This window comes from Narcine bancroftii, chromosome 3 (genome assembly GCF_036971445.1).
Source record: "Narcine bancroftii isolate sNarBan1 chromosome 3, sNarBan1.hap1, whole genome shotgun sequence".
NCBI classification, from domain to species: domain Eukaryota; kingdom Metazoa; phylum Chordata; class Chondrichthyes; order Torpediniformes; family Narcinidae; genus Narcine; species Narcine bancroftii.
In genome coordinates, this window is record NC_091471.1 from 117,534,070 (window position 1) to 117,561,899 (window position 27,830).

The window sequence follows — 27,830 nt, forward strand, 5'->3', positions numbered from 1 at the left end:
TTCTGAGTCTGTTTGTTCTTGTCTTGATTGACCTATAGCGTCTGCCAGAGGGTAGTAGGTCAAACAGATGCAGGGCAGGGTTGGTGGGATCCTTTATTATTGCTTGTGCTCTACTGAGGCAACGAGAGGTGTTGAGATCCTTCAGGGAGGGTAGGGGACATCCAATTATCTTTTCTGCTGCCCTCACCACCCGTTGAAGTCTTTGCCGCTCTTCTTCAGTGCAATGGGAGAACCATACTGTGCTGCAGTACAGCAGGATGCTCTGTATGGTGGAACTGTAGAAGGTAATCAGCAGCTTCTGACCCACCTTGCTCTTTTTGAGCATTCTCAGGAAGTACAGGCACCTCTGGGCCTTTTTAATGACTGCTGAAGTGTTTACAGTCCAGGAGAGGTCATCTGAGATATTGATGCCCAGGAGGGTGAAGCTGTGGACCCTCGTCACACAGTCACCATCTATGTAGAGGGGGAGCGGGTCAGACCTGTGCCTCCTGAAGTCCAGAATGATTTCCTTTGTTTTTGTGGTGTTTAGGATCAGGTTATGAGCCCGGCACCACTCGGTCAGATTCAGGATTTCATTCCTGTAGGCAGACTCATCTCCCCCTGTGATCAACCCCACCACCGTGGTGTCATCTGCAAACTTCGCCACGGTGTTACTGGCGTGGACAGGTCTGCAGTTGGCGGTGTAAAGAGTGAAGAGCAAAGGGCTCAGCACACAGCCTGTGGGAAGCCCGTGCTCAATGTGCGGGTGAAGGACAGGTGGGTTCCAAGTTTGACTGTCTGTGGTCTATCTGTAAGGAAATCTTTGATCCTTGAACAGGTGAGAGGATGAAGGCCCAGAGCAGACAGTTTGCTGACTAGGATATCAGGGATGATGGTGTTAAAGGCTGAGCTGGTCCACGAAAAGTACCCTTGCATAGGTGTTCCTGTGTTCCAGATGGCTCAGCACAGTGTGGAGGATGATGGATATGGTGTCTTCCGTCGATCTGTTCGCTTTATAAGCGAACTGGTGTGGGTCGAAGGAGGGAGGGAGACAGTCTTGGATGTGGCCTAGGACCAGTCGTTCCAGGCACTTGGTGATGACAGGTGTGAGTGCTACTGGACGGTAGTCATTTAGGCCGGTTATTTGTGGTTTCTTTGGTATGGGTATGATGGTGGAGGCCTTCAGACAAGCTGGTATAATGGCTTTTGACAAGGAAAGGTTGAAGATTGTGGTGAAGACCTGGGACAGCTGATTTGCACAGGCCCTAAATACCTTCCCCGATACGTCATCTGGACCAGCCGCTTTTCTTGGGTTTACCCTAGCGAGGGTTCGTTCCACCTCGAATGGCTGCACAGTCAGTGACTCGTAGCTAGGGGCGGACTGGGTTAGAGGGGGTGCAGCTGTAGGCTGCCGGGCGGTGGACTCAAAGCGTGCGAAGAAGGTATTTAACTCCTCCGCCAATGCAGTGCTTGAGTCCACAATTTTGCTGGGCTGACCCCTGAAGTTGGTCAGCTGTTGTTGTAACCCTTGCCACACTCGCCTGGGATTGTTGTCAGTGAGATGGCCTTCCAGTACTTCCTTATTATCTAGCTTGGCTTTCCTGATGCCTTTCTTTAGTTCAGCTCTGGCAGCACTATACAATTTATTATCACTGGATCTAAAGATAGTGTTGCGGCTCCTGAGGAGTGATTTAACCTCCCTAGTCATCCAGGGTTTCTGGTTTGGGAACACCCGGATGTGTTTGATGACAGTGACAGTCTTCATGCAGAACCTGATGTACTCCAACACATACTCTGTATACACTGACAAGTCATGGTGTTCAAATATACTCCAGTCAGTGAGTTCGAAGCAGTCCTGGAGCTGGGAGAGAGCATCAACGGGCCAGGTGGTAATGGTCTTTCTCACAGGAGCTGAGCTTCTTCTCATTTCTTTTATTTATGTGTTTTATTATTTATTGATTTTTGAAGAGGTATCGGGAAGGGGAGAGGGATGAAAGGGGGGGGGGGAAGAACAAATGTCACTATGAATATATTGATGATGATCATTTGTGGATGTTGTTACTGATCTAACTCATAGTTCAGGCTTTCCACCCTGTCCAACTCTTCCTTTAGTTGTTTTTGAAGTGCAAATGGAACTTTTCAGCATGGATGTATTATCGGTGGCACACATTTATCCACTCTGATCATGTGTTCTCCTGGAAGGCTACCTAGACCCTGAAATAGGTCATTGTACTCGTTCATGAGTTCATCATAGACTGTCTCTTCTTCGCTTTCCACAACAAGGACTCTTTTTGCCAGGTTCAGTTTCTCACAGGCTGTTAAACCTAGTATGGCCCGTATATCCTTTGGTACCAAGATGAATGCTAGCATGTGCTCTTTGTCCTTGTGTTTCACTTTGACCATGCATTCCCCTTGCACTGATATATCAGGACCTGAATATCACGTCATTACATTAATTTGTGCTCCAGTATCTAATTTAACATATATGTCATTCATTTTTAATCTCTATTGCAGTGGATAGATCTGAGGTGCTTAACAAAGCAATCTCCTATTCTGCATCCATTTCTGATGTAGAGGAGACCACAGCAGGAGCACTGGATGCAGTAGATTACCATTGTAGATTTATAAGTGAAATGTTACTTCACTTGGGGCCCTGAATGGTATTGAGGGAGGAGGTGTGGGCTCAATTATAGTGTCTCCTGTGGTCTTAAGGGTAGGGACCTCGGAGATGATTGATGGGGAGGGAGGAATGGACAAGGATATCATGGAGGGAGCAGTTCTTGTGAAAGGTAGGGAGGGGAGGAGATGAGAATATGTATCCAGTGGTGGGATCATGTAGCAGTTGTCAAAAATAGCGCAGGAGGATGTGTGATACCCCTGTAAACACACACCTCCTCCCTCACCATCATTCAGGACCTCATGCTGTTCTTCCAAGTGAAGCAACCTCACTTGTGAATCTACTGTGTCCAGTGCACCCGTTGAGGTCTCCTCTACATTGGAGAGACTTGGTGCAGACTGGGATATTGTTTTGTTGAGCACCTCAGGTCTGTCTATCTCAATAGCGTGCATCTCTCAGTGGCCACCAATTACAATTCCCCATCACATTCCCTTGCTGACAAGTCTGTCCATGGTTTCATGCACTGCCAGATTGGAGGAATAACTTCCATCTGGTTACCCTCCAATCTGTTGGCATTAATCAACTTCTCTGACTTTCATTAAAACAACCCCCATTCCCCATTTCTTCTTCCGTCATCTTCTGTTCCTCTCCCCTTTCCCTCTGTCTCTTTTTACACAGACAAAATCAACTCTCACCTCTCCTCTTATCATATCCAATTAACAGCTTATGTTAGTATGGAGTTCCTCCAGCATTTCAGTGTGTTTCTACTTCAATCACAGCGTCTACAGACTTTCGTGTTTCACTCCTTACAGACAGCATTGGATTCAAACATTGGTTGCTGTCACTGTAATAGCACTGCGCTAACTGCTACTCTAACCACGCTGTCCTCTCTCCCTATCATTTTATCTTTTTATTTTCTACCCTCCACGTCCATCTATAGCCTCTTCAGTTAACCACTGTTATTCCCCTTTCACCTCCTGTCACCACCGTTTCCCGATTTTCAGCCCTCCTAAAAAGAGCTCCAAAATAACAAATACCTTTTACTTTCTACGATGCTTAGTGATCTGCTCAGTTTCTCCAGCACTTTTGTCTATGCAACTTAATTCCCTTGTTAGATCCATGACCAAACCCCAAGACCAGTATGCCTCATACTTTCAGCATTGTAGTGCACTACCAGTAACTACAAAGACTAGGCTGAGGGAATGATAGACTTGAATGTACAGAAGAACCTTGCTGGCCCGGATGCAGGTATAGGAATAGTGGGAAGGGAGAGGTGGCTCGACCTTTATACCCCAGGACCACGGGAGCGGAGTCATAGGGTATGAGTCATCAGTGGGCGGGCCAGCTCCATATATAACTATCAATTTTATATATTTATATAAACAATGGAGGAAACAAGCATGTACTGACACAATTGAGTTGTGGAAGTTCAAACACCATGACACGATTGTCGCTGACTTTAATGCATTCTAAGGCAGACTTAAAGAATTATGAACAAGAGATTCAGAGAGCTTGTAGCAGTGCAAAGCTCTGTACTCTAAAGGAGCTCTAGATAAAATGAGGACTCTTCCAATAACAAGGGCATGCATTTGAAATACAGGAGAAAGTGGTTGTTCTCAAGTTACCACCAATTACTTGTTAGCATCTGCAACTTAGCATCTGGTAAAGTGATAAGAGAAATTCCCAAGAGCAAATAAGGTCAGACTGGAAAAGAAGAGTGTATTCCTGGTAGAAAAACAGAGCTATCTAAAACAGCCATATGTTGAGGTAGATAGCGAGCTGAATCACAACAAATTCTGCTCTAGACATTCCTGGAAGCTTTCATGTTCATTCCCTTTATTAGGGAGCAGTTTAAACTTCCGGCCCATCATTTCACAGTAAAATGATCAGACACAGGGATGTTGCCATCATTTAGTCATAAGGCAAGGCCTGCAGGAAAGGCTTGAACCGAGTAACGAACATATGTTCCTCCCTGTAACAGCTGCAAGACCTGCTGCTACCTCAACATCTTATTCAGCTCACTCTTGCCTTTTGTCTGCTGTTCCACAGATTGTTGCTTTACAACTTTTGTGTGGCTGATCCTGCTGTGCAGCATATGTCACGTCATCAAGGACCTCTGGTATAAATTGGTCAATTCTGTTGACCAATTCCAGAAGCTGGATTTCAATATCACGAGCATGACTTGGAGAAGGTTATTAATCCACACCACACAGAGAGAAGTCAGTGCCTGGAATGCATGGTCAGGGGTGGTGGGAGAGACTGATACAAAAGGGACATTTAAAAGACACAGAGATATCAGAAAACAAAATGGAGGGTTAAGGATGCAAAAGAGGGAAGGGATAGGTTTATGGGAAGTAAGTGTATATAGATCAGCCGATATTTACAATCATCCTAAAATGATATACGTGATGAGTGTTTGAATAAACACGGTTCCAAAAACCCATTGTTTCTTGAGAATATTCTAGACTCCAAAAAATATATTTTTAGCCTCTCCTGTCAATATTTATCAAAAAACTGGCTTTGTTAGATTTATAGCTCAAAAGTTCAAAAATTATTTTTATTGTAACATAATTATGCATTAAAAATGTAATATACATGATAAACTTTAAATTGTGTCTGTCATAAAAAACAAACAGTCCCCATGAGCATTCCCCAGTGCCCCAAACAATAGGAGAAAGAGAAGCAAAAGAAAGTCCCTTCATAGACACTGAGTGTCCATGGATTCACTTTCAGTGCTCCTGTAGTCTTTGCAGCTCTGCAGATTCCAGTTCAATCCATCGGCAACCTGAGCTCCAGATCCAAACCTCCAATACGATCAGCAAGCCTTCAGTATATAAAGCCCTTTGGGAGCCCTTGCCCTTGGCACCCTTTCGAATCCCAGTTCCAAGAGTCCAATCTCTTTCTCATAGGGCAGTGGGGGCATTATCTTTGAATATTTTTCTAAGTCCGAAGAAGATCAAAACTGAAGATCTAATGTGAAATTGAGGTTGCAATCAACTATGTCAATATCCTATTAATTAATGGAGATGCTTAATTCCTGTTCCTACTTTATGTGCTGGTACATTTGCTCAGCAGTTTGGTTGTTTCAATAGTTGTATTTTTGCCCATGTCAGAGGAGAAAGACAAGCAGCAGAGGAAGACCAAAATAGGCCATGAGACTAAGAAGAAATCTAACACCACTTCAGATGGTGTGTAGCATGCAGGAAGCAAAGACACACTGGTCTTACTCAATGTCAATGTGTGAAGGGTTGATGAATTACCAATGCTGGATGCATTATGATATTTGCTAGAATGATTTCAGCAAAAGTATCCACTTTTCCATAAAGGCAGTGCTGCTGGTATGGACTGGAGAGAGTGGGTTGCAGAGAGACACAACACTGCTCCACAGGGTCCAACATGATACCAATGGCTCCAAACAGACATTAAAGGCAGAATCCGGGGGAGGAGTGGACCAGTGCAATGTGCTAGAAACTGTGAGAACACCTTTCTCCATTGAGATGGAAAACCATAGGATGATGAGCATGGCAGCGGACCATTGAGGGGCTCAGCATCTGAAGAACCCACACAGGCTGTGGTGCATTGGCAACTAGCAGTCAAAGAACACACACAGGCAGCGGGAGACTGATTCATGGAGCAGAATGTACCAGCACATGAAGTAGGAACAGGAATTAAGCATTTCCATTCTTTCTTTGGCTTGGCTTCACGGACGAAGATTTATGGAGGGGGTAAAAGTCCACGTCAGCTCCTGGCTCGTTTGTGGCTGACAAGTCCGATGCGGGACAGGCAGACACGGTTGCAGCGGCTGCAGGGGAAAATTGGTTGGTTGGGGTTGGGTGTTGGGTTTTTCCTCCTTTGCCTTTTGTCAGTGAGGTGGGCTCTGCGGTCTTCTTCAAAGGAGGTTGCTGCCCGCCAAACTGTGAGGCGCCAAGATGCACGGTTTGAGGCGATATCAGCCCACTGGCGGTGGTCAATGTGGCATCTCCATTATATTGACATAGTTGATTGCAACCTCAATTTCACAATAGATCTTCACCATGCATTGGAGCAGTTTTGATCTTCTTCGGCCTTACAAAAATATTCAAAGATACTGCCCCCACTGCCCTATGAGAAAGAGATCTGACTCTTGCCCACTTGAGAAAAAAGATCAGTTCATTTCTGGCTTCAATGGGTAACACCTTATTTTTAAGTGGATCATCTTTTACACATCAAACCTATCAAGATCTTTCACGATTTTATTTGTTTCAATCAAATCACCTCTCACTCTGCTAACCTTCTTGACAATCCAGTCACTATTCCAGGGATCAATCTGGTAAATCTTGCTCAAACTACGTCCCATGCATTGGCCTGCAAAGTTCCTCCTTTCAATATCTGTTAGTGAATGCATTCACAATCTTCCCTTCAACATCACAATTAACACAATTACCTAAAATAAGCTTGGTTCCGCTAGTTACCCAGACTCCCTTCTCCCCATCAAACACTATCTATTCTGATCAATGTTGTATGGATTCTTGACATTTCAATTTCAATGCCATCCAATAGATTGTTGCAAGGTTTCATCAATGGCCATTCCTCATAAAGAGTAGAGAGGCTTCAGCTTCAAATGACTAGACAGCCTTTGACACCAGCCTCTATCCAGAGGCATATAAAATTAGATTAAAATTGCTATAAGTAATTGAAACATATAATAACTAGTAAGTTGTAGGGTCTACTTGGGTAAAGTTACTAAAGCAATAGACATACACTGGGTTAGTCAACACAAGACTGTTTATTTGAGCTTTACATGTTTCTTTTATATCCCTCACATCCTGGGCTCCAAGGGACAGGGTGGTGGCATCACTATGTGTTTACCACCTATCCACAAGGCTGGCAGGTTTAAATTAAACATGGTGGGGGGCCCGCGCCCTCTAGAAGGAGACACAGCAAACCGACATGCCATTATTCGGCAAACAGTACCACATGCGTGTGGTCCATTAACCAGGTGAGTACCCAGCAGTCCGGCCTATGGCTCCACGTGCCCACCGAAGAGCTGCACCAGCGACAGTTTGTGATACTGCTCTGTGCTCCCACTCTGCCCACTATACGGCTGCTACAAAGTGATGTTTATTAAAACCAAAATATATTGAATGTACCTTCCTTTCTCATCTTTAGCTTTCAAATGAACAGAGATTCCAATGCCACCTGTTTTAGTCTGTCTTGCATTGACTCAAGATTTTGTTTCAAGGTTTCAGATTTATTATCAGAACACTTAAAAGACATCATAAACAACTCTGAGTTTCTCTGCCCTGCCGTTTAGGCAGGATTATCACTTATTGGTAGTTCACATGTAAACAAAGGTGGTGAGGTCAACAAAGGTGATGTAGAGTCCTTTGTTTTGTTCTCTACACTTTTCTTGGAGCTGTCTGAGGGCAAAGACCATGTCAGTGGTTCCTCTGTTAGCGCGAAAGCCGCACTGTGATTCTGGGAGAATATTCTCAGCGACACTAGGTATTATTCTATTTAGTAGAATCCTAGCGAAGATTTTGCCTGCAATGGAGAGCAACGTGATTCCCCTGTAGTTTGAGCAGTCTGATTTCTCGCCTTTGTTTTTGTACAGGACTCTACATCACCTTTGTTGACCTCACCAAAGCCTTCGACACCGTGAGCAGGAAAGGGCTTTGGCAAATACTAGAGCGCATCGGATGTCCCCCAAAGTTCCTCAACATGATTATCCAACTGCACGAAAACCAACAAGGTCGGGTCAGATACAGCAATGAGCTCTCTGAACCCTTCTCCATTAACAATGGCGTGAAGCAAGGCTGTGTTCTCGCACCAACCCTCTTTTCAATCTTCTTCAGCATGATGCTGAACCAAGCCATGAAAGACCCCAACAATGAAGACGCTGTTTACATCCGGTACCGCACGGATGGCAGTCTCTTCAATCTGAGGCGCCTGCAAGCTCACACCAAGACACAAGAGAAACTTGTCCGTGAACTACTCTTTGCAGATGATGCCGCTTTAGTTGCCCATTCAGAGCCAGCTCTTCAGCGCTTGACGTCCTGCTTTGCGGAAACTGCCAAAATGTTTGGCCTGGAAGTCAGCCTGAAGAAAACTGAGGTCCTCCATCAGCCAGCTCCCCACCATGACTACCAGCCCCCCCACATCTCCATCGGGCACACAAAACTCAAAACGGTCAACCAGTTTACCTATCTCGGCTGCACCATTTCATCAGATGCAAGGATCGACAATGAGATAGACAACAGACTCGCCAAGGCAAATAGCGCCTTTGGAAGACTACACAAAAGAGTCTGGAAAAACAACCAACTGAAAAACCTCACAAAGATAAGCGTATACAGAGCCGTTGTCATACCCACACTCCTGTTCGGCTCCGAATCATGGGTCCTCTACCGGCACCACCTACGGCTCCTAGAACGCTTCCACCAGCGTTGTCTCCGCTCCATCCTCAACATCCATTGGAGCGCTCACACCCCTAACGTCGAGGTACTCGAGATGGCAGAGGTCGACAGCATCGAGTCCACGCTGCTGAAGATCCAGCTGCGCTGGATGGGTCACGTCTCCAGAATGGAGGACCATCGCCTTCCCAAGATCGTATTATATGGCGAGCTCTCCACTGGCCACCGTGACAGAGGTGCACCAAAGAAAAGGTACAAGGACTGCCTAAAGAAATCTCTTGGTGCCTGCCACATTGACCACCGCCAGTGGGCTGATAACGCCTCAAACCGTGCATCTTGGCGCCTCACAGTTTGGCGGGCAGCAGCCTCCTTTGAAGAAGACCGCAGAGCCCACCTCACTGACAAAAGGCAAAGGAGGAAAAACCCAACACCCAACCCCAACCAACCAATTTTCCCTTGCAACCGCTGCAATCGTGTCTGCCTGTCCCGCATCGGACTGGTCAGCCACAAACGAGCCTGCAGCTGACGTGGACTTTTTACCCCCTCCATAAATCTTCGTCCGCGAAGCCAAGCCAAAGAAGATGTAAACAAATAAAGAAATGTAAACAAACTGGTTGTGACATTGAGCTGTAAGATTGTTGTTAGTGGACAATTCAGCAAAGTTTCCAATCTCCATCCTGTATGCTAACTTATTGCCCCTTTTTTTATACCAACCACCACCATGTTATTGTTAGCGAATTTGTAGAAGGTAGTGTTGTCATACCAAGCCACACAGTCATACGTGTACAGGGAGTAGAGAAGGGGGCTAAGAATGCAGCCCTGTGGTGCTCCTGTACTGATGGAGATTGTAGAGATGTTCTTACTAAGCCTCTCTGATTGTGGTGTAAACATTTAGAAAATCCAGCATCCAATTACATTGTGAAGTGCTGAGTCCCAGGTCTTAAGAGTTTGATGATCAATTTTGAAGGTATGATAATGATAGGATTACAGAGGTAGAATTCCCAGCACAACTAAAGTTACAGGTAATGAGGCATCCCTCACTCCAGTGATAATTCATAATGCAGGTCAAAGATTGAGGATCTGGTTGGGTGGACAATCTTGTCCCAAATGTCAGCAAGACCTTGGAGATTATTGTGAACTTTAGGAAAGGGAGGCTGAGGGACCACATACCTACCTTCATTGGCAACACAGCTGTGGAAATGGTTAATAGCTTCAAGTTTTGGGAGTCTACTTGTGGAATGTCTTCTGATCACAGAAAAGTGAGGCAACTGTGAAGAAACAACACCATTACCTTTGCTTTCTAATAAGTCTGAGGAGATTTAAAATGTCATAAAATACAATCCGATTTCTACAAGTGTACTGTGGGAAGTATACTGACTGGTTGTATTAGGGCTTGATTTGGAAACTCAAAAAATGTTGGTGTCAACTCATTCAGGTTATACTAACAGAGGCTAGAAAATCTAGATTAAAACCAGATCTTGTTATGAATCACATTTGACAATTCATCATCTCAGCATCCAGACTTTGATTCTTGGGCCAGAAATTTGAGACTAATCTTCAGCACAACTCTTGTCAGGTCTCTGCTCCTCAACATCTCCATCAAGATTTATATTTGACCCAAAAGAACAAATAATTTCACTGCCACCCACATTGCTGATCCTTTTAGCCAAACAAAAAGCTCAAAACATAATTCTTAGCAATTACCCAAACACTAACGCTGTTAAATAATCCAATCATGGACTGCTCCAATGGCACAAAAGCACTATCCGCTCTATTGCAAGTCTTTAATGTACACTGGGATTATTGTGAACATTAATTATCTATCTTAGGTATTTATTGTCTTTTAAAATTCTATTAAATTAACTATTATAGTACCTGTTCAGCTTCAGCAAGTCAGAACTTTGGTGCATATGTCCCTTGAACATATGACAACAAACTAATTACAATTATGTCATAACATTGAAGGTCAACATTTAGTATTCAGTTATCCTCAATTACAATGATTTAAATAAAATGGGTGGTACAGATGTTTGAACTGCTGTCTTAGTACTCTAAGATAAATCTTTACCTCAGTTGTGTCCATTCAAGGAAGGCATGTTCCCTTATATCTGCAGGCATTTCCAGTAGCTGCTCTGATTTCCCCTCTCTTTCAAATCATGAATTAGGAAGTTGATTGTTAGTTAGTGAAGATGATCCTTTTTCATCGGTAAGTTGTCATTTAATTAAATGAGAATGGATAGATATTTGAGTGAGAATAAGGTGCAGGGATATGAGGAAAGTAATGAGAGGGAATATGACTAATAGTGAGTTTGCTCCGCTTGGAAGCCAATTAATGAATGAACAGTAACCTCTTTCTTATTGTAAGTAAGAACATGACTAGTGTACAGAAAAGAAACCAAAACCATTCCACAATCATTCCAATGGTATGTTATATGGCAAGGATACATAAAGTGATGTTACAGGAAAAAAAAAGATCTTGACCAAATTTCATTCCAGACCCACAGAAAATTAAAAATGAAAACAATTGCAAGAATATTCATTTACTGGCCTTGTTTGGAAACCTTTTTGGATAACTAATGCCATATTTATCAAAATCACCTTTTCAGGTTGATTGAGCATTGATTGATTGCAGGATGAACATTTTCATTCAGAAGAAATTCTTTGGCTTGGCTTGGCTTCGCGGACAAAGATTTATGGAGGGGGTAAAAGTCCATGTCAGCTGCAGGCTCGTTTGTGGCTGACAAGTCCGATGCGGGACAGGCAGACACGGTTGCAGCGGCTGCAGGGGAAAATTGGTTGGTTGGGGTTGGGTGTTGTGAAAAAGTCAATGACAATTTCCTGGCAATAATCACTCAAAGAGGTTTAAGGTGAAACACACAGGTTCAAGTACAGTTCCTGAATGAAGTGCAGCTGGCTTGAAACCATGGCTTAACAAACAAACCTAAATGCAACTTTAGTTTGAACCAACAATCATTCCTCAAATTAAGAAAGATTGCATTCCAGGAAAATATTTTATGAGGAACATTTTATAAATCATCACGGTTTTGCAAAATTCATTTATGGCTTCTTTCGTACAGGTCATATTTATGGGGTAGAGGAAGGTAACAATATTTCACTATGAAGAGAAATACATTTGCAAAATAAAGATATGTAGCCCAAAGAGTTAAAATAAGATTTAAAATAAATTCATGAACTCAACATAATTAAATTAGACAATACTTATACTTTATTCACTAACAGTATGATACAGTGCGATATCAAACATACACTTGTTCATTTAGAATAATCAAGGAAGTTATCAAGAAGCAAATGATGTAGCAATGTTCAAAACTCATGTTATTCACCTGTAGAATTCTTGATGAAAAGATTGAGAATGTTCTTGAGTCTTTTTCAATAGATTTGAATATAAATTAGTTAAAAATATCTCTATCGCATTAGTCAGATGGATTGTAGTTTCAAACAAAAGGTATGTTCATGTTCTAACCCACTGAGCATGCAAGTGGGAGGTGATGATAGTTGTGTAACATATTGAAAGTGTCAGATATTAAGAAGAAAGTGATGATAAAATCAGACTGAATGATAAATGTTGGAGATAAATGGTCTGGATGATGAGCTATTCATCCATGACATTTTATTCCAGATGGATCCAAGCAGGCTTCAAAAGTGAAGCATTTACTCCAAGCATATTTGACAAAGGATCCTCATATTGTCCAAAATATATTTCAACAAATAAGGAAGGAAATCAGGAAACTTAGTTTCTAGACAATTTTATAATTGTGAAAATGTTGCCTCTAAGGTCCTTTTAAATCTTTCCCTTTTTGCCTTAAATCTATGCCCTCTAAAGTTGGACTGCCCTAGCCTGGGGAAAAAAGACTGTGATCATTGAATTATTAATGCCCTGAATGATTCTATATACTCTATAAGATCACTCCCCAGCATCCTACATTTCAGAAAAAAAAAATCCTAAATCTATCCAGTTTCACCTCGTAACACAAGCATCCATTCCTGGTTACATCCTTGTGAAACTTTTCTGCATCCATTCAAGCTTAACCCTTTGGACTCCAGCCATTTTTAACCTTTCATGATATGTACTCCAGACTGGGTCCATGGATCAGCTACAATACAAACACCAGCACAGACCAGCTGGTGGTTGAGAATAAAACTAGTCCCGGAAAACTAGGACACAGAGAATATGCGCTTGTTGAAAACTGGGACACTTGAGTCCAAAGGATTAATGACAAAAGGAAGTCTGGCTGACCAGAATTGCACATCATCTCACAAACAACCTGTACAGCTGTAACATGATGTTTCAAGTCTTGTACTTAGTGTCCTGACTGCTGAATGCAAGTCTTTTATATGTTTTCTTCACCATTCCTGGCTATACGGTTGTAAGTGTAGAGGAATTATAGTAGAGAACTGAATACTCATCCTTGAGTAGCGCTGTCATTGAGCGTAATCATGGAGGAAAAGAATATCTTCACTGACTGTCATTTGTTATACATGGTCAAGGATGCAGTTGCAGAGGGACCTGAGGTCTAGATCTTGAAGTTTAGGCATGTTTTCAAGAGATATGGCATTGAAGATAGTGTTACAGTCAATGAACATTACACTGATAGAGGTATCCTTGGTGTCCGGGCCTGACCACATTGATCCTTAAGAAGCCCCTTTCTCTCCCTTATTATCTTTTTGTTTTTAACATACTTGTAGAATCTATTTCCTTCTCCTTCACATTATCTGTCAAAGTTACAAAGTTATTTCATATCCTCTATGTGTAGGGGTCCAGGGCTATTTTTATTAGGTGCCAGAGCTCACCAAAAACAGCCACAATGAGGTGCCAGAGCCCTGCCATGAGGTGCCTGGAAGAGCCCCATGAGATGCCGGAGCTGCCCCCCCCTGAGGTGCCGGACTGGCAGCACAGCAAACCTGTCTAGGTGACTGCTTGATTTCCTTCTAAAGTGTACTCCGACATTCCTTGTTGTATCTTGCAGCAATGTTATTATTATGGATGTTTGGAATGTTCAGTTTGCTCAAACATGTGAACAGTTTATCATAATACAGACCTGTAAATAAACCATTACTACTTCTCTGCGCTGTGCCTTCATTTTTTAAAATCATTTCAGAGATTTAATTACTGTCCCGTCATTGAGACCTTGATACATTGTTTCCTTTGCTGCACTGTTCTTTGCCTAATGCTTTCTTCACTTGCATGCAAAAATGTCCAAGTCTGCAAAAGTAAAGATGATACTAACAACACAACCTATGAGATACTCTGCTACTGCAAAACGATGGGCCATTATGTTTTCTTTAGCAGCTGCATGCTCTATCCCCCAGGGAATCAGAGAATTCTGCATTATAACAATTAATCTGACAAGAATGGTCTTTTCCCAGTTTAATTAAAGAATGCTAATTGTAATGACGCACCAATGGATGCCGTGGTGATGGATGGAAACTTGCAGTTGTGAAATTAATTACTTTGCTAGGGTAGGCCGGTGCCTGTGGAGAGCTCAAACCCTTATGAAGTATCTAATTACTCTCAGATAGTTATGACTGTGGCAAGTTATTTTAACATAATCAACCATTAAGAATTTGCAGTCCTAGTGGATTGTTTAAAACAAAATAATGACAAACAGTTCATTCTGTGTAGATTTAAAATGAAAATCTGAAAACACTGTGATTCTGGTTTAATACACAAAAGTGCTGGAGAAACTCATCAGGAAATGCAGTATTCTTAATGTCTCTGGGTTACTTGGGAGGCTTCTTAAATAACTTAGAGATGCAAGATTCAAATTAACAGAAGGGAATTTACTTACTCATGCTTTCCACTATCTCAGGAAACTGTACACACACTCACACACATATATATATATATGTGTGTATAGCGATCTTTGTCTGCGGACAAAGATCGCTAAAGTGACTCCCAGGACAACGAACTGGAATTGTTAACTATCATATCAAAGAACTGGCGGGGGTAGAAGCTGGGGCAGCATCAGACCAACAACCCTAAAATGGCATTGGTCAAGCTGCCCAGCTAACTCAGCAGAAACAGGCTGGGGAAGAAGTGCATTCATATGCATGGATGTTCCCGCTCGCTGTTGTTATTCATATGTGTGACTCAATTAGCAATAAATTAAAGGAACATGAACAGTATAAAAGCAGCCTTTTCAGCCCTAATGTATGAGTGAGCTTAACCTGGCACACTGTGTGTGTGTGTGTGTGTGTGTGTGTGTGTGTGTGTGTGTGTGTGTGTGTGTGTGTGTGTGTGTGTGTGTGTGTGTGTGTGTGTGTGTGTGTGTGCGTGTGTGTGCGTGCGCGCGTGTGTGTGCGTGTGTGTGTGTGCGTGTGTGTGCGTGTGTGCGTGTGTGTGTGTGTGTGTGCGTGTGTGTGTGTGCGCGTGTGTGTGTGCGTGTGTGTGTGCGTGTGTGTGTGTGCGTGTGCGCGCGTGCGTGTGTGCGTGTGTGTGTGTGCGTGTGTGTGTGTGTGTGCGCATGTGTGTGTGTGTGCGCACGTGTGTATGTGTGTGCGTGCGTGAGTGTGTGTGTGTGCGTGTGTGCGTGTGTGTGTGTGTGTGTGTGTTTCTTTGTAGAGGTCGGTCACAGTTACTACAGTGAGAAGAGTATGTTCTAAAGCTCTTTCAATAGTTTACGTTATCCTATCTATGTAACATCCTTCCTTCTCAATATAAAGGAAAAGATAGTGTTCTTTGTCACTTTTATTTCCAGTGCAACTGAAGTAACTGAACTTGTGCACTAATTTATTTACACAATTTATCGACACACACTGGCAGCAGTATGTTCCTTCACCATCTTGTGGATTTGGCTCTGTGTAGCTGGTACCTGTGTAGGTGATGTAGCTTGTTGGGCTTCACCTAACAACTCAGTATTAGTGGTTGTGATCTCTTCACTTGATAACTCACTTGATATTGGTGTTGCAGGCTTTGCTAGTATTAAAGCTTTCTGCTTCATCACATCTTGTGTCGGCCGAATGTAAATTCTGTTCCTCCTCAGCTGATTCCCAGAGTCTGTCTTGACAATGTGTGATTTTGGTGTCTCAGCTTCTCTGATGACCTTTTCTGGGATTCATGTTTTCAACATCGGCTCTTGAATATGCACATGCTGCCCTCTGAAGAATTCTCGCAATATTTGTACATGTTTGTTATAATGCTGGTGTTCTTCTTCTTGCTCATCAGCCAATCTTCTGGTTTCCTCCTGGTCTTCTGGAGGGTGTATTTTGCTTGGCAGAGTTTATTTTTAAATATCTCCTGCTATTTAGAAGTTCTGCCCGGGACTTCATGTTAGCCCATAAAGGTGTGGCTCGTAATGATAGAAGAGCTAGGTATGGGTCTTCTTTTGTTTTGTGACACTTAACCAGTGTGCGTTTCACAGTTTGCACTTGTCTTTCAATGAACCCATGACCTTTGGGGTAGTATGGGAATGATAGCTGGGCTGGACTCTCCAAATTATGGAACATATGTGAACCATCTTCCTCTTCTTCTGTGACAAACCCTAGCTTCACTACAGGTTGGAAAATGTGGGCAATACTGGAGAGTCTTTGAAAAGGTATATGCAGACAAAGGGTTTGGAGCTGTAGTATTTATTGTATGTCTAGAAATTACTCTCCCTAGTTTAATTTAGATAAGTGTTGTGCCTGCTAAAGATATCAAGGGGTGGTGGGTATCTTATGGTGTAACTTGATTGTATAGCTTTCTATCCATAAGTGATTGCAAGTGTGCGATTTTATCCAGCGAGTGTGTGTATCTGTGTGTTATGTATCTCTGTTGTTGGCTCGTGTTCAAATTCATTGCCTTTTGGACCCGTCAAACTGATTTCACACTCAAAACAGATGTCCATAGAGAAAGTAAGGCTGTTGAGTTCAGGGACTTGGAAGCTATCATTCCCATACTACCCCAAAGGTCATGGGTTCATTGAAAGACAAGTGCAAACTGTGAAACGCACACTGGTTAAGTGTGACATGTCATAGATGTTGGCAGGGAGGGACTGGAACAGGGGGGTGGGGGAGAAATTGAGTTGAAATAAGATGATATGAGTTTGGTGGGGCAGGAAAACACAAAATCAATGGGTCTACTGAGACAACTGGGTTTAGAACATAGAACATTGAGTATAGAAAACTACAACACAATACAGGCCCTTCGACTCATGATGTTGTACTGACTTATAACCTACCTCCCCCCACAAAAAATGAACTCTCCCTACCTCATAACCCTCTATTTTTCTTTTATCCATGTCTCTTAAATATCTCTAATATTTTAGCCTCCACCTCTATCCCTGGCAATTCATTCCAGGCTTAAAAATTCTATGAAAAAAAAACACCCCTGATGTCTCCCCTAAACTTTGTATAAATGTCCTCTGGTGTTGGCTACTCCCACCCTTGGAAAAAAAAGTGCAGACTCTCTTCATTATCCATGCCTCTCATACTCATATAGATCTCTATTAAGTCACCTCTCATCTTTCTTTGTTCCAAAGAGAAAAGCTTTAGCTCTGCTAACCTTGCCTTATAAGACTTATTTTACAATCAAGGCAACATCCTTGTAAATCTCCTCTACACCCTCTCCATAGCTTCCACATATTTCCTGTAATGAGTTGACCAGAACTGAACACAATATTCCAAGTGTGGTCTCACCAGAGATTTATAAAGCTGCAACATTACCTCACAACTCCTGTACTAAATTCCCCAATTAATGAAGTCCAGCATACCATAGGAATTGTTAACTAGCATATCAACCTTCATGGTAATCTAACGAGATACAATATATGGATTTGGAATCAATATGTAGGCAATATTTCTTTTAACCAAATCAATAAAAATATATATTTTTTTAAAAATGAAGGTCCAGAACGGGAAGAAGGTGGATGGGATCCCAGGATGGGATCCCAGAATGGGCTGAGGTGTCAAAGAAGAGGGAAAAAAAGCTTTAGGTGGGAGTACAATAGGGGCAGGAGAATCTTGGGGGAAGAAATGGGCATGGTGACAGAGATGACAGAAGAAGAGTTTGGCATCATGGTATGCACAGAACTTTCTGAGGTGTGGGCAAAGGGAGATGAAGGTAAGGCCTTTACTGAGGGATCAAGATAGTTTACTCCATGCCTTTTTTATCATTTCAGAAATAAATGATTAGAGGAGATTTAGGAGTGATAGCCAAACAGAGATCCAGCCTTGGAAGACAAGGAAGAACCCTCTGCATATCTTGTTATTTAAGAAACAGTTTTGGATGCTGTCTAATCCAAGTGAAGACAATATTCATATCACCTAATAACTCACCATTTACAAATGTTCCTGTCATGAGAAGTAGAATATATTAGAATGTGAAATGGGGAAAGGATTTTGATGATGAGTAGGTTCAGTAAAATAGTGGGGGATTAGTTGGAGGAAGGTTCTGATGTAACAAGTGCATTATTCATGATAAAAATCCACTGGCAATAGATTTCACATCTTTTGCTGAAAATGAGGATGCTAAACTGAGCACCCAGCACTTAAAGTCCATCTCATGTCATTTCTTAACTTAGATGCATTTCAACATATGAAAATAAATTAATAAATGTAGCATTTATGATTTTTTTTTCTTTCTATTGCACCTCCACCACCATATTAAATCAAAGGGTGTTTCTCACCAAATATTTCCACTCAACCTTACTCTCCATATTTTTATTCCATTGATTTCAGTGGAATGAAAATCTGGCAGATTGTGTGTTGGAGAGCAGGGACAACAGAAGATTGTACAATCTACACAACCAGATATTCCCAAAGGAATGAACAATAAACATACTCTTCTGCAGCAGTTAATTATTTCACTTAAAGTCCCCTTCTAATTCCTTTGTTCATCTCTGAAAAGTGTTCTTTTAGTTTCTTTCTTCCAGTTATTTTCTCCTTATTTCATTTCTATCAAGAAAATGAGTGGGGGGGGGGGGTGGTGGGAGAGGCAGGGAGGGAGGGAGGGAGAGAGAGAGAGAGAGAGAGAGAGAGAGAGAGAGAGAGACAGACAGACAGACAGACAGACAGACAGACAGACATACAGATTGCTGACTACAGGCCCTTCAACTCATCCATGTTCAGCTATCTTTGTCCTTTTTCTCAGTACTTGGGCAGCTGCCTTCAATACAAAGATGGAAGGGCATCCACTTAGAATAGTGATGTGGAGGAATTTTCTTTAGCCTGAGGGTGATGAATCTATGAAATTTGCTGTCACATGCAGTTGTGGAGGTTAAGTCATTGGGTGTATTTAAGGGAGAAATTGATAGGTTCTTGATTAGCCAGGGCATCAAAGGTTATAGGGAGAAGGCCAGGCAATGGAGCTGAGTGGGAAAATGGATCAGTTCATGATTGAATGATGGGGCTGACTCATTAGGGTGAAAAGTCTATTTTTGTTCCTCTTTCTTATGGTCTTGTGGTGTCATTTCATCTATAATCTCCACCACTTCCACCACCTTCACCTCTTCCTCCACTTCCACTATATTCATCTCCACCACTTCCATATCTCCATCATCTCCACCATCTTCTCTATCTCCACTGTCTTTACCATCTCCACTACCTCTATCACTATTTCTGAGTTCTAGGTTCAAACACTGATAAATGAAAACATTATTTCCTTATATCCCAACTTTTCCCTTAAAATCTTTGCCTTCTTGTCATGGACATTGCTGTTCAGGAAAAATACTCCTCCTTAGCTTCCCCCTTCCTTACTCCTCACAATTTTGTACATAGATTAACCCCTTTGCTGGCTCCATTTAAAAGAAAGCAAACCTCCCCTCCCCCTACCCCCATGATCTTGTCTCTCCTTAAAGTCAAAATAATTCATCCCAGGCAACATCCTGGTGAATCTCCTCTCCCATGCAATGGCATCTTTCCTATAGTGTAGTGACCAGAAGTGCTTTCTTTACTCCATTGGGAGCTCACCAATGTTTTATCATGTTGCACCATAACCCCACTGGACTAACATTCTATGCTTTTGATATGAAAAGTAAGTCCTAAATGCTTTCTTCATTTAATTATCTACCAGTGTAGTTGCCTTCAGACAACCATGGGCATGAATACCCAGATCCTCTGTCCCTCAGTGCTTCCTTGGCTCTAATCATTCATTTTGTTTATCCTAGCCTTAGTAACCTGTCAAATACATCAACTTATTTCAGGATTAAATTACATCTAACATTTCACTGCCCCTTTACCAAATGATCCACACTGTTACTTTGCCTAAGACAGAGCTTCATTATCAACAGCACCAACAATTTCACGACACACGTGAGCTTTCTCATCATATCTCTTAATCAGAATCATTTAGATTGTTAACATACATGATAAACAGTAAAAATCCAGACACTAATCTCTGTGGCATCCCATTGGTCTTCCATTCACAAGTAGAACCCTCAACCATCACCATTCATCTTCACTTACCATGCCAATTTTGTTAAAATTTGCTAAACTGCCCTGTCGCTCAGGAGCACTTAGCTTTTGATTCAGCCTCTGATGTGAGAACATCAAAAGCTTTACTGGAATCCATCTGGACATCAATTGCATCACTAACAAAGTATATAGCCTCCTTTAAAAGTTAAGTTGAATTAATCAGACAGGAATTTTCCTTAATAGAGTCAGAATGCATATTCTTGTTTATCATTGTGTCTCTTTCTTTTTAAAATATTTTTATTGATATTTAAAATATGAACAATTGAACAGTACAATTATACATTGTGCAACAAAATTAGAAAAAATGATTACAAATGTGATCATAATTAAGGAATCCAGAGCAAATCTTAATTATAAAATAAAGCTTAACAACAAAAAGAAAAAAAATGTAAAAAAAATAAAAACCCCTTTCTCTAAGCAAGGTTGAAAATTGACATGTATGAATCAAGTAACACTTCCTGGAGAGGGACAATACAGTGCCAATATTCCAGAACAACACTAAATCTTAAGATTATGATAGTACTCTGTAAATGAACACCATGTCTTTTGGAATTTGATATTTGAATCCTTGATAGCGTATCTAATTTTTTTTTAATTTAAGCAAGACATATTATTTAGCCACTGTGCATGAGTAGGTGGGGTATCATCCTTCCATTTCTCTCAAAATTGCTCCTCTATCTATCAACAAAGTAAAAGATAATATTCAGCTCTGTGGAAGTCAGTCATACATTATCCTCTTGAGATATTCCAGAAAGGACAATTAAAGGGTAAGGTTCCAATTTTAAATTTAAAATGACCAGTAGCATTTGAAAAACATTCTTCCAATATTTTGCTAAATTAGAACAGATCCAGAACATATGAACTTATAGAGGCATCACCTGTTTTACATTTGTCACATAAAGGATTCATATCTGAATAAAAATGCATTTGCTTAACTTTAGGCATATGTGCTCTGTGGACTATTTTAAATTGCAGCAAACAAGGCCCTGCACAAAAGGAAGTAGGGTTAATGAAATTAATAATAGAATCGCAAACCTCATTGGACAGCAAAAGGTTCAAATCCTGCTTTCAGGCATTCTTGATTTTAACTGACGAGGCTGGTTTTAAATTTCCCACTTTGTCATAGATAAGAAATATTAAGCATTTTTGAGGAGATTGTAGTTGAGAAAATGTAGCAAGAACATTCTATTCTTGACCCTCAGTGTGCAGATTAATCCTAACCCTCTGAAGTGTTGACAAATAATTTCTCTCCGAGCAATTTTACGGTCACTGGCCTGTATTTACCTAACTCATATCTGCTGCTTCTTCAGAACCCACACTGCCTTACCAGACCTCAACAATTATGTCCCTATGCTCCTACTAAATGTGCAATATATGTCATCAGTTTCTTTATGGTCACCATGGCATCTTGTACTTATTTCTTCTCAATGATAATTTGTACCAAAATTTTACTTTTCCCTTCCCTGAGTTCACTAGCCACAATGACCAACCCCAAAGTAAATACATGTGAAAACTATTAACTCCTCATCAGCAATCATTAATCCCACATAGTTTTTTTTTCCCAAATCAACCCGATAAACTTCTGGTCTTTATTTGAAAATGCACTGAGATTTTCTTACGTGACAGTGCTATTTCAGTACCTCTCTTTGACTCCTCAAATACCTTTTGAGAACTCTCCTTTCAAATATTCTTTCTTTTTTCTTTGGCTTGGCTTCGCGGACGAAGATTACATTTCTGTTAAACGGGATATTATGCAAACATTGGGGTTGAGTGCAATAATGCTGCTTGACCTGCTGAGTTTCCCATCATTTTTGTTCACTGTTATATTTCTGTCAAATATTCTAATTCTTCAGACCTGGTATAAGCTACTTCTATTTCTTTTATCCCATCCTTGCTGCTCTTCAGGTTTCTGCAACTTGAACTTACCCACCATTAGTTTGGGAACACAGTTATTCTGAACTCCTGCTATGCTTGGGGAAAAAAAAAGCTTGATGCCTGAAATTGACAGGTCTAGTGGTCTTTCATGTTCCAATATTGCCTAATTCACTCAGAATATACACAGAGTTTGATTTTTGGTTGATAACCATTAAGGTTAGACATCAATATTTTGAATATTATTGCTTGATTTTTCTCAATTATTATACTGTTTGTTTTGTTCATCTCTTCTCTACATGCTAATAATTTGACTTTATTGGTGATGGGATGAGTCAAGCTTTATAAAATATGAAATTACAGCGCATCTTCACACTCAGATAATGGATAGCGGAATAGAATCACATGATCCTTCCATGATATCCTCATGAGCTAAAGAAAAGGCTGCATCCCAAACATATAATCAGAAATATTTCAATGCTCAGGATGGAAGTACTAGGTCCTGTCTGTTAACCTACAGGCTGAAAGAAGTGTACCACATAATTATGCAAAAGGAATAAAGGAAAGATTCATTGGTTTCCTTCAAAGGACATATTCAGGATTCAGTGGGATGTGTCTTCAGGGAAACAAAGCTCCCAGCAATCACTTGGCACATTATGTGACTAGCTGTCTCCCTGGATTGTCTATGATATTCAAATGTTTCACGTGCTTCTCCAAAATTAATCGAAAAAGAGGTATAAGTCAATTCCTGGATTGGATAAGTAACTTTCATGATTTTAACTAACAACTGGATTAAAATAAACTTGATAATTAACTGTTTTTTTGCAGAGTATTTTTGTTCGTGTCAGCAAAGATAAAAAGAAAAATACAGGGCATAAAATTCAAAAGCACAGGATGCAGAGATCGCTGGATTCCAAAAGGGCGATGGGCCTAAGGGCGCTTTATCTGAATGTCTGTAGTATTAGAAACAAAGTTAGTGAACTTGAGGTGCAAATCAGTACCCAGGCATATGATTTAGTGGCCATCAGAGAAACATGGTGGCAAGGTAGGCATGATTGGGGATTAAATATTCAAGGGTATCAGGTAATACGGAAATAGAGACAGGAATGCAAAGGAGGTGGAGTGGCGCTCTTAATTAAGGATGAGATCAGGGAAATTGTGAGAGATGATACAAGATCTAAGGAGCAGAATGATAAGTCCATCTGGGTAGAGATTAAGAATAGTAAAGGGAAAATAAAACACTGGTGGGAATTGTCTATTGCCCACCAAATATCAAAAGCACAGTGGCACATGCAATTAACCTAGAGATAACTGAGGCATGTAAGAACGGAAGGGCAGTTGTCATGGGGGACTTGAACTTCCATGTAGATTGGGAAAATCAAGTTGGTCGAGGTAGTCTGAAGGATGACTTCATAGAATGCATCTGTGATAGCTTTCTTGATCAGCGCGTTAAGGAACCAGCTAGGGAGAATACTATTTCAGATCTAGTATTGTGCAATGAGATAAATAAAATTTACAATCTAGTAGTTAGGGACCCTCTTGGAAAAAGTGATCATAGTATGATTGAATCTCTCATATAAAGATGGAGGGTGCAATAGTTAGAACTAAAACATTTAAATGACTGCTTGTAAGAAAGTTAGAGGGTAATGGGGTGTGGAGGAAGGAAGAGTTAGATTAATCATGGAGTTGGTGTAGATAGGTCGAAACATTATTGGCACAACATGTTCTATATTTTTTGCTTGGTCATACATAAAATTAAAAACTGAGTTGGAGCAATATTCAATTTGGATTATGGTATAGAAGTAATAGAGGGAGGGATTTTGTAGGACACCGATGTTGAATGTGATGGTGGAGGAGATGTTGCTGTCTAAAATCACTGATTTCAGCCCATCTGATTGAAAGCCAGGAATATGTTTGCAGAGGGGAGTGCTGAGGCTAAGAGTCTGGGCATCAGTTTACTGGGGACTATAGTATTAAAGATAGATTGGTGGTCAATAAACAGCAGTCTGGCATGAGTGTCTTGGTGTTCATGTATTCCATGGCTGAGTGGAAAGTCAATGAGAGAGCATATTTTGCAGACCTGTTTGGACAGCAAGTAAATTGAAGTGATTCAAGGCTGGCTGCAAGGCTTGAGTTGAAGAGTGGCATGACCAGCCTCTCAACAATTTTGGTGATGATGGATGCTAGAGCTACTAGTCAGTAGACATTAATCCTTGTGGTTGAAGTTTGCTTTAATGCTGGTATGATGATAGCCTTCCTGAAGCAGGTTGGAACTTTGGTCTCCTCAAGAACAGAATGTTAGTTCCAATTACTGAATGAGCATGCTATTGGGACCTTACATTCTTGTGAGCAAGAAACATGGTAGTTATCTATGATGAATCCACTACTATGGCAGTGTTACCACTGGTATAAGCATATATAACTATATAACAGTTTACAGCATGGAAACAGGCCATATCCAATCTTTGAGTCCATGTTCACTTGAACAACTCCACTAGTTTCCCCCTCCCACTCTCTGCCCATAACCCTCTAATCATGTACACATCCAACCTTCTCTTAAATGATGGAAAGGACTCTGATGCAACTATCTCCTCTGGAAGATCATTCCATTCTGCCAAGCATCCTCTAACATTTCTCCTAAAGTTTTACCCCCTTACCTTATGCCCTCTTGTTCCAACCTCCCCTGATCTCAGGGGAAAGAGTCTACTCATGTCTAGTCTATCTATTCCCTTCATAATTTTAAATACCTCTATCATATCCCCTCTCAACTATCTACAATCCAATGAATAAAGTCCCAATCCCTTAATCTTTCTCCCTACTCTAGATGCTGTAAGCCAGGCAAAATCTTTGTAAATCTTCTCTGCACCCTCTCCACCAGAAATGAATACAATACTCCAAACCTGTCCTCAACAATGCCTTAAAGAGTCACAGTATCACTTCCCAGCTCCTATACTCTATACTATGATTTATGAAGGCCAGGATATCATATCCCTTCTTAACAACCCTGTCTACATGGGAATCCACCTTCAATGAACTCTGTACCATAACTCCAAGATCCCTCTGTTCCTCTGCATACCCCACTGCCCTCCCCTTAACTGCATATGTCCTATTTTGTTTTTTTTTGAAAGGCAGCACCTTACACTTGTCTACATTAAATTCCATCTGCCATCTTTCAGCCCCCTTTTCCAAACAAGCCAAATCCTTCTGTAATCCAAGAAAACCTTCCTCACTATTCACCACTCCCCCTATTTTTGTATTGTCTGCATATTTGCTTACCCAGTTAACCACCCCCTCCTCCAAATCCTTGAGGCACATCGCTCGTCACAGGCTTCCATCCTGACAGACAGTTGTCCACCTTGACTCTCTGCCGTCTATCTTCCAACCATCTCTGAACCCATCTTACTATCTCACTATTAATCCCTAGTGTCTGAACCTTCCTTTCTAACCTTACATGTGGAACCTTGTCAAAAGCCTTACTAAATCACATCAACCACCCTACCTTCATCCACTTTTTTTTGTCACCTCTTCAAAAAACTCAACAAGTTTCATCAAACATGACTTTCCCTTCACAAACCCATGCTGGATGCCCCTAATCAATCCCTACCTATCCAGATATTCATACATTCATACATACTATCTCTAAGAATACCCTCCATAACTTTCCCCACTACCGAAGTCAAACTTACTGGCTGATAATAACTTGGCCTACACCTAATGCCTTTTTAAAATAACAGCAGCCCTCCAATCCTGTGGCACTACACCTTCCTCCAGTGATCACTGAAAAATCACTGTCAGAGCCCCCGCTGTTTGCTCCCTGACTTTCCTTAATGTCCCGGGAAAAATTCAATCAGGACCAGACTTATCGATCTTTATTGACCCTAGAAGCTCAAAAATCCACTCTTTACTAATCCCTATCCTTTCCATAACAGCCATTTGCCTCACCTATCTCACATAGTCTGATGTCCCTTTCCCTCGTGAATACATAACATAACATAACATAACAATTACAGCACGGAAACAGGCCATTAGGCCCTTCTAGTCCGCACCGAACCAAACAGCCCTTTCTAGTCCCACCTCCCTGCACAATGCCCATAACCCTCCATCTTCTTATCATCCATATACCTGTCCAACCTTTTCTTAAATAATACAATTGACTCCGCCGCCACTATTTCTACCGGAAGATCATTCCACACGGCTACCACCCTCTGAGTAAAGAAGTTCCCCCTCATGTTACCTCTAAACCTCTGCCCCCTAATTCTTAACTCATGTCCTCTTGTTTTAATCTTTCCTCCTCTTAACGGAAATAGTCTATCCATATCCACTCTGTCTATCCCTTTCATAATCTTAAATACTTCTATCAAATCCCCTCTCAACCTTCTACGCTCCAAAGAATAAAGACCTAATCTGTCCAATCTCTCCCTATACTCTAGATGCTTAAACCCAGGTAACATTCTGGTAAACCTTCTCTGCACTCTCTCCACTCTATTTATATCCTTCCTATAATTAGGCGACCAGAACTGCACACAGAACTCCAAATTAGGCCGCACCAACGTCTTATACAATCTCAACATCACCTCCCAACTCCTATATTCCATGCAATGATTGATAAAGGCCAGCATACTAAAAGCCTTCTTCACCACCCTATTCACGTGAGTTTCTACCTTCAGGGAACGATGTACCGTTACTCCTAAATCTTTCTGCTCTTCTGTATTCCTCAATGCTCTCCCATTTACCACGTATGTCCTATTCTGATTCTTCTTACCAAAATGAAGCACCTCACAAAATCTTTCAATATTTCTCCCATCTCATATGGTTCCTCACATTTTCCAATGGACCTACTCTTTCCTTAACCCTTTTTTTGCTATTCACATATCTATAAAAACCTTTAGGATTCACTCTCACCTTATTAGCTATGGACTCCTCATACCTTCTTTTTACCTTCCTAATTTCCCTCAAGGTTCTTTCTGCAATCTCATTAACGATCATACAGCTGATCAATCTTTTGTTTCTTATATTTAGCATAGGCCTCCCTCTTATCACAAAACAACTTCCTAATTTTTCTAGAAAACCACGGCTCCCTTGAACTTTTGGTCTTGCCTTTCAGCCGGACTGGAACATTAAGATCCTGTACTCTCAAAATCTCACCCTTTAATACCCTCTAATTTTCCTCTACATTCTTTTCGGCAAAAAGATCAGCTCACACAACTCTCTGCAAATCTTTTCTCATTTCTTCAAATCTGGTCTTCCGCCATTCGAATACCTTCGACTTTGGATGCAACCTATCCCTTTCCATAATTAAGCTAAAGCTAATGGACCAAAGATCTGAAGTTCTCCCCAACGCTCATCTCCGTCACTTGCCCAATTTCGTTCCCAAACAACAGATTGAACATTGTTTCCCCTCTAGTGGTCATCTCTACATACTGCTGCAAAAAGAAGTCCTGAACACATTATATAAATTTTAAGTCATCCTGCCCCCTCACTGACTGTGTTTCCCAATCTATGTTAGGTAAATTGAAATCCCCAACCATCACCTCCCTATTCCTACTGCACACCTCAGCTAT

The 27,830-nt window shown here is 41.3% G+C and overlaps 1 long non-coding RNA gene across 1 annotated transcript in view; it reads right to left on the reverse strand.

Annotated features, from left to right (window-relative positions):
• The window catches only part of LOC138756199 (uncharacterized), a 46,965-nt gene that overhangs the window by 18,739 nt on the left and 396 nt on the right, over positions 1-27,830 (reverse strand). The window lies entirely within an intron of this gene.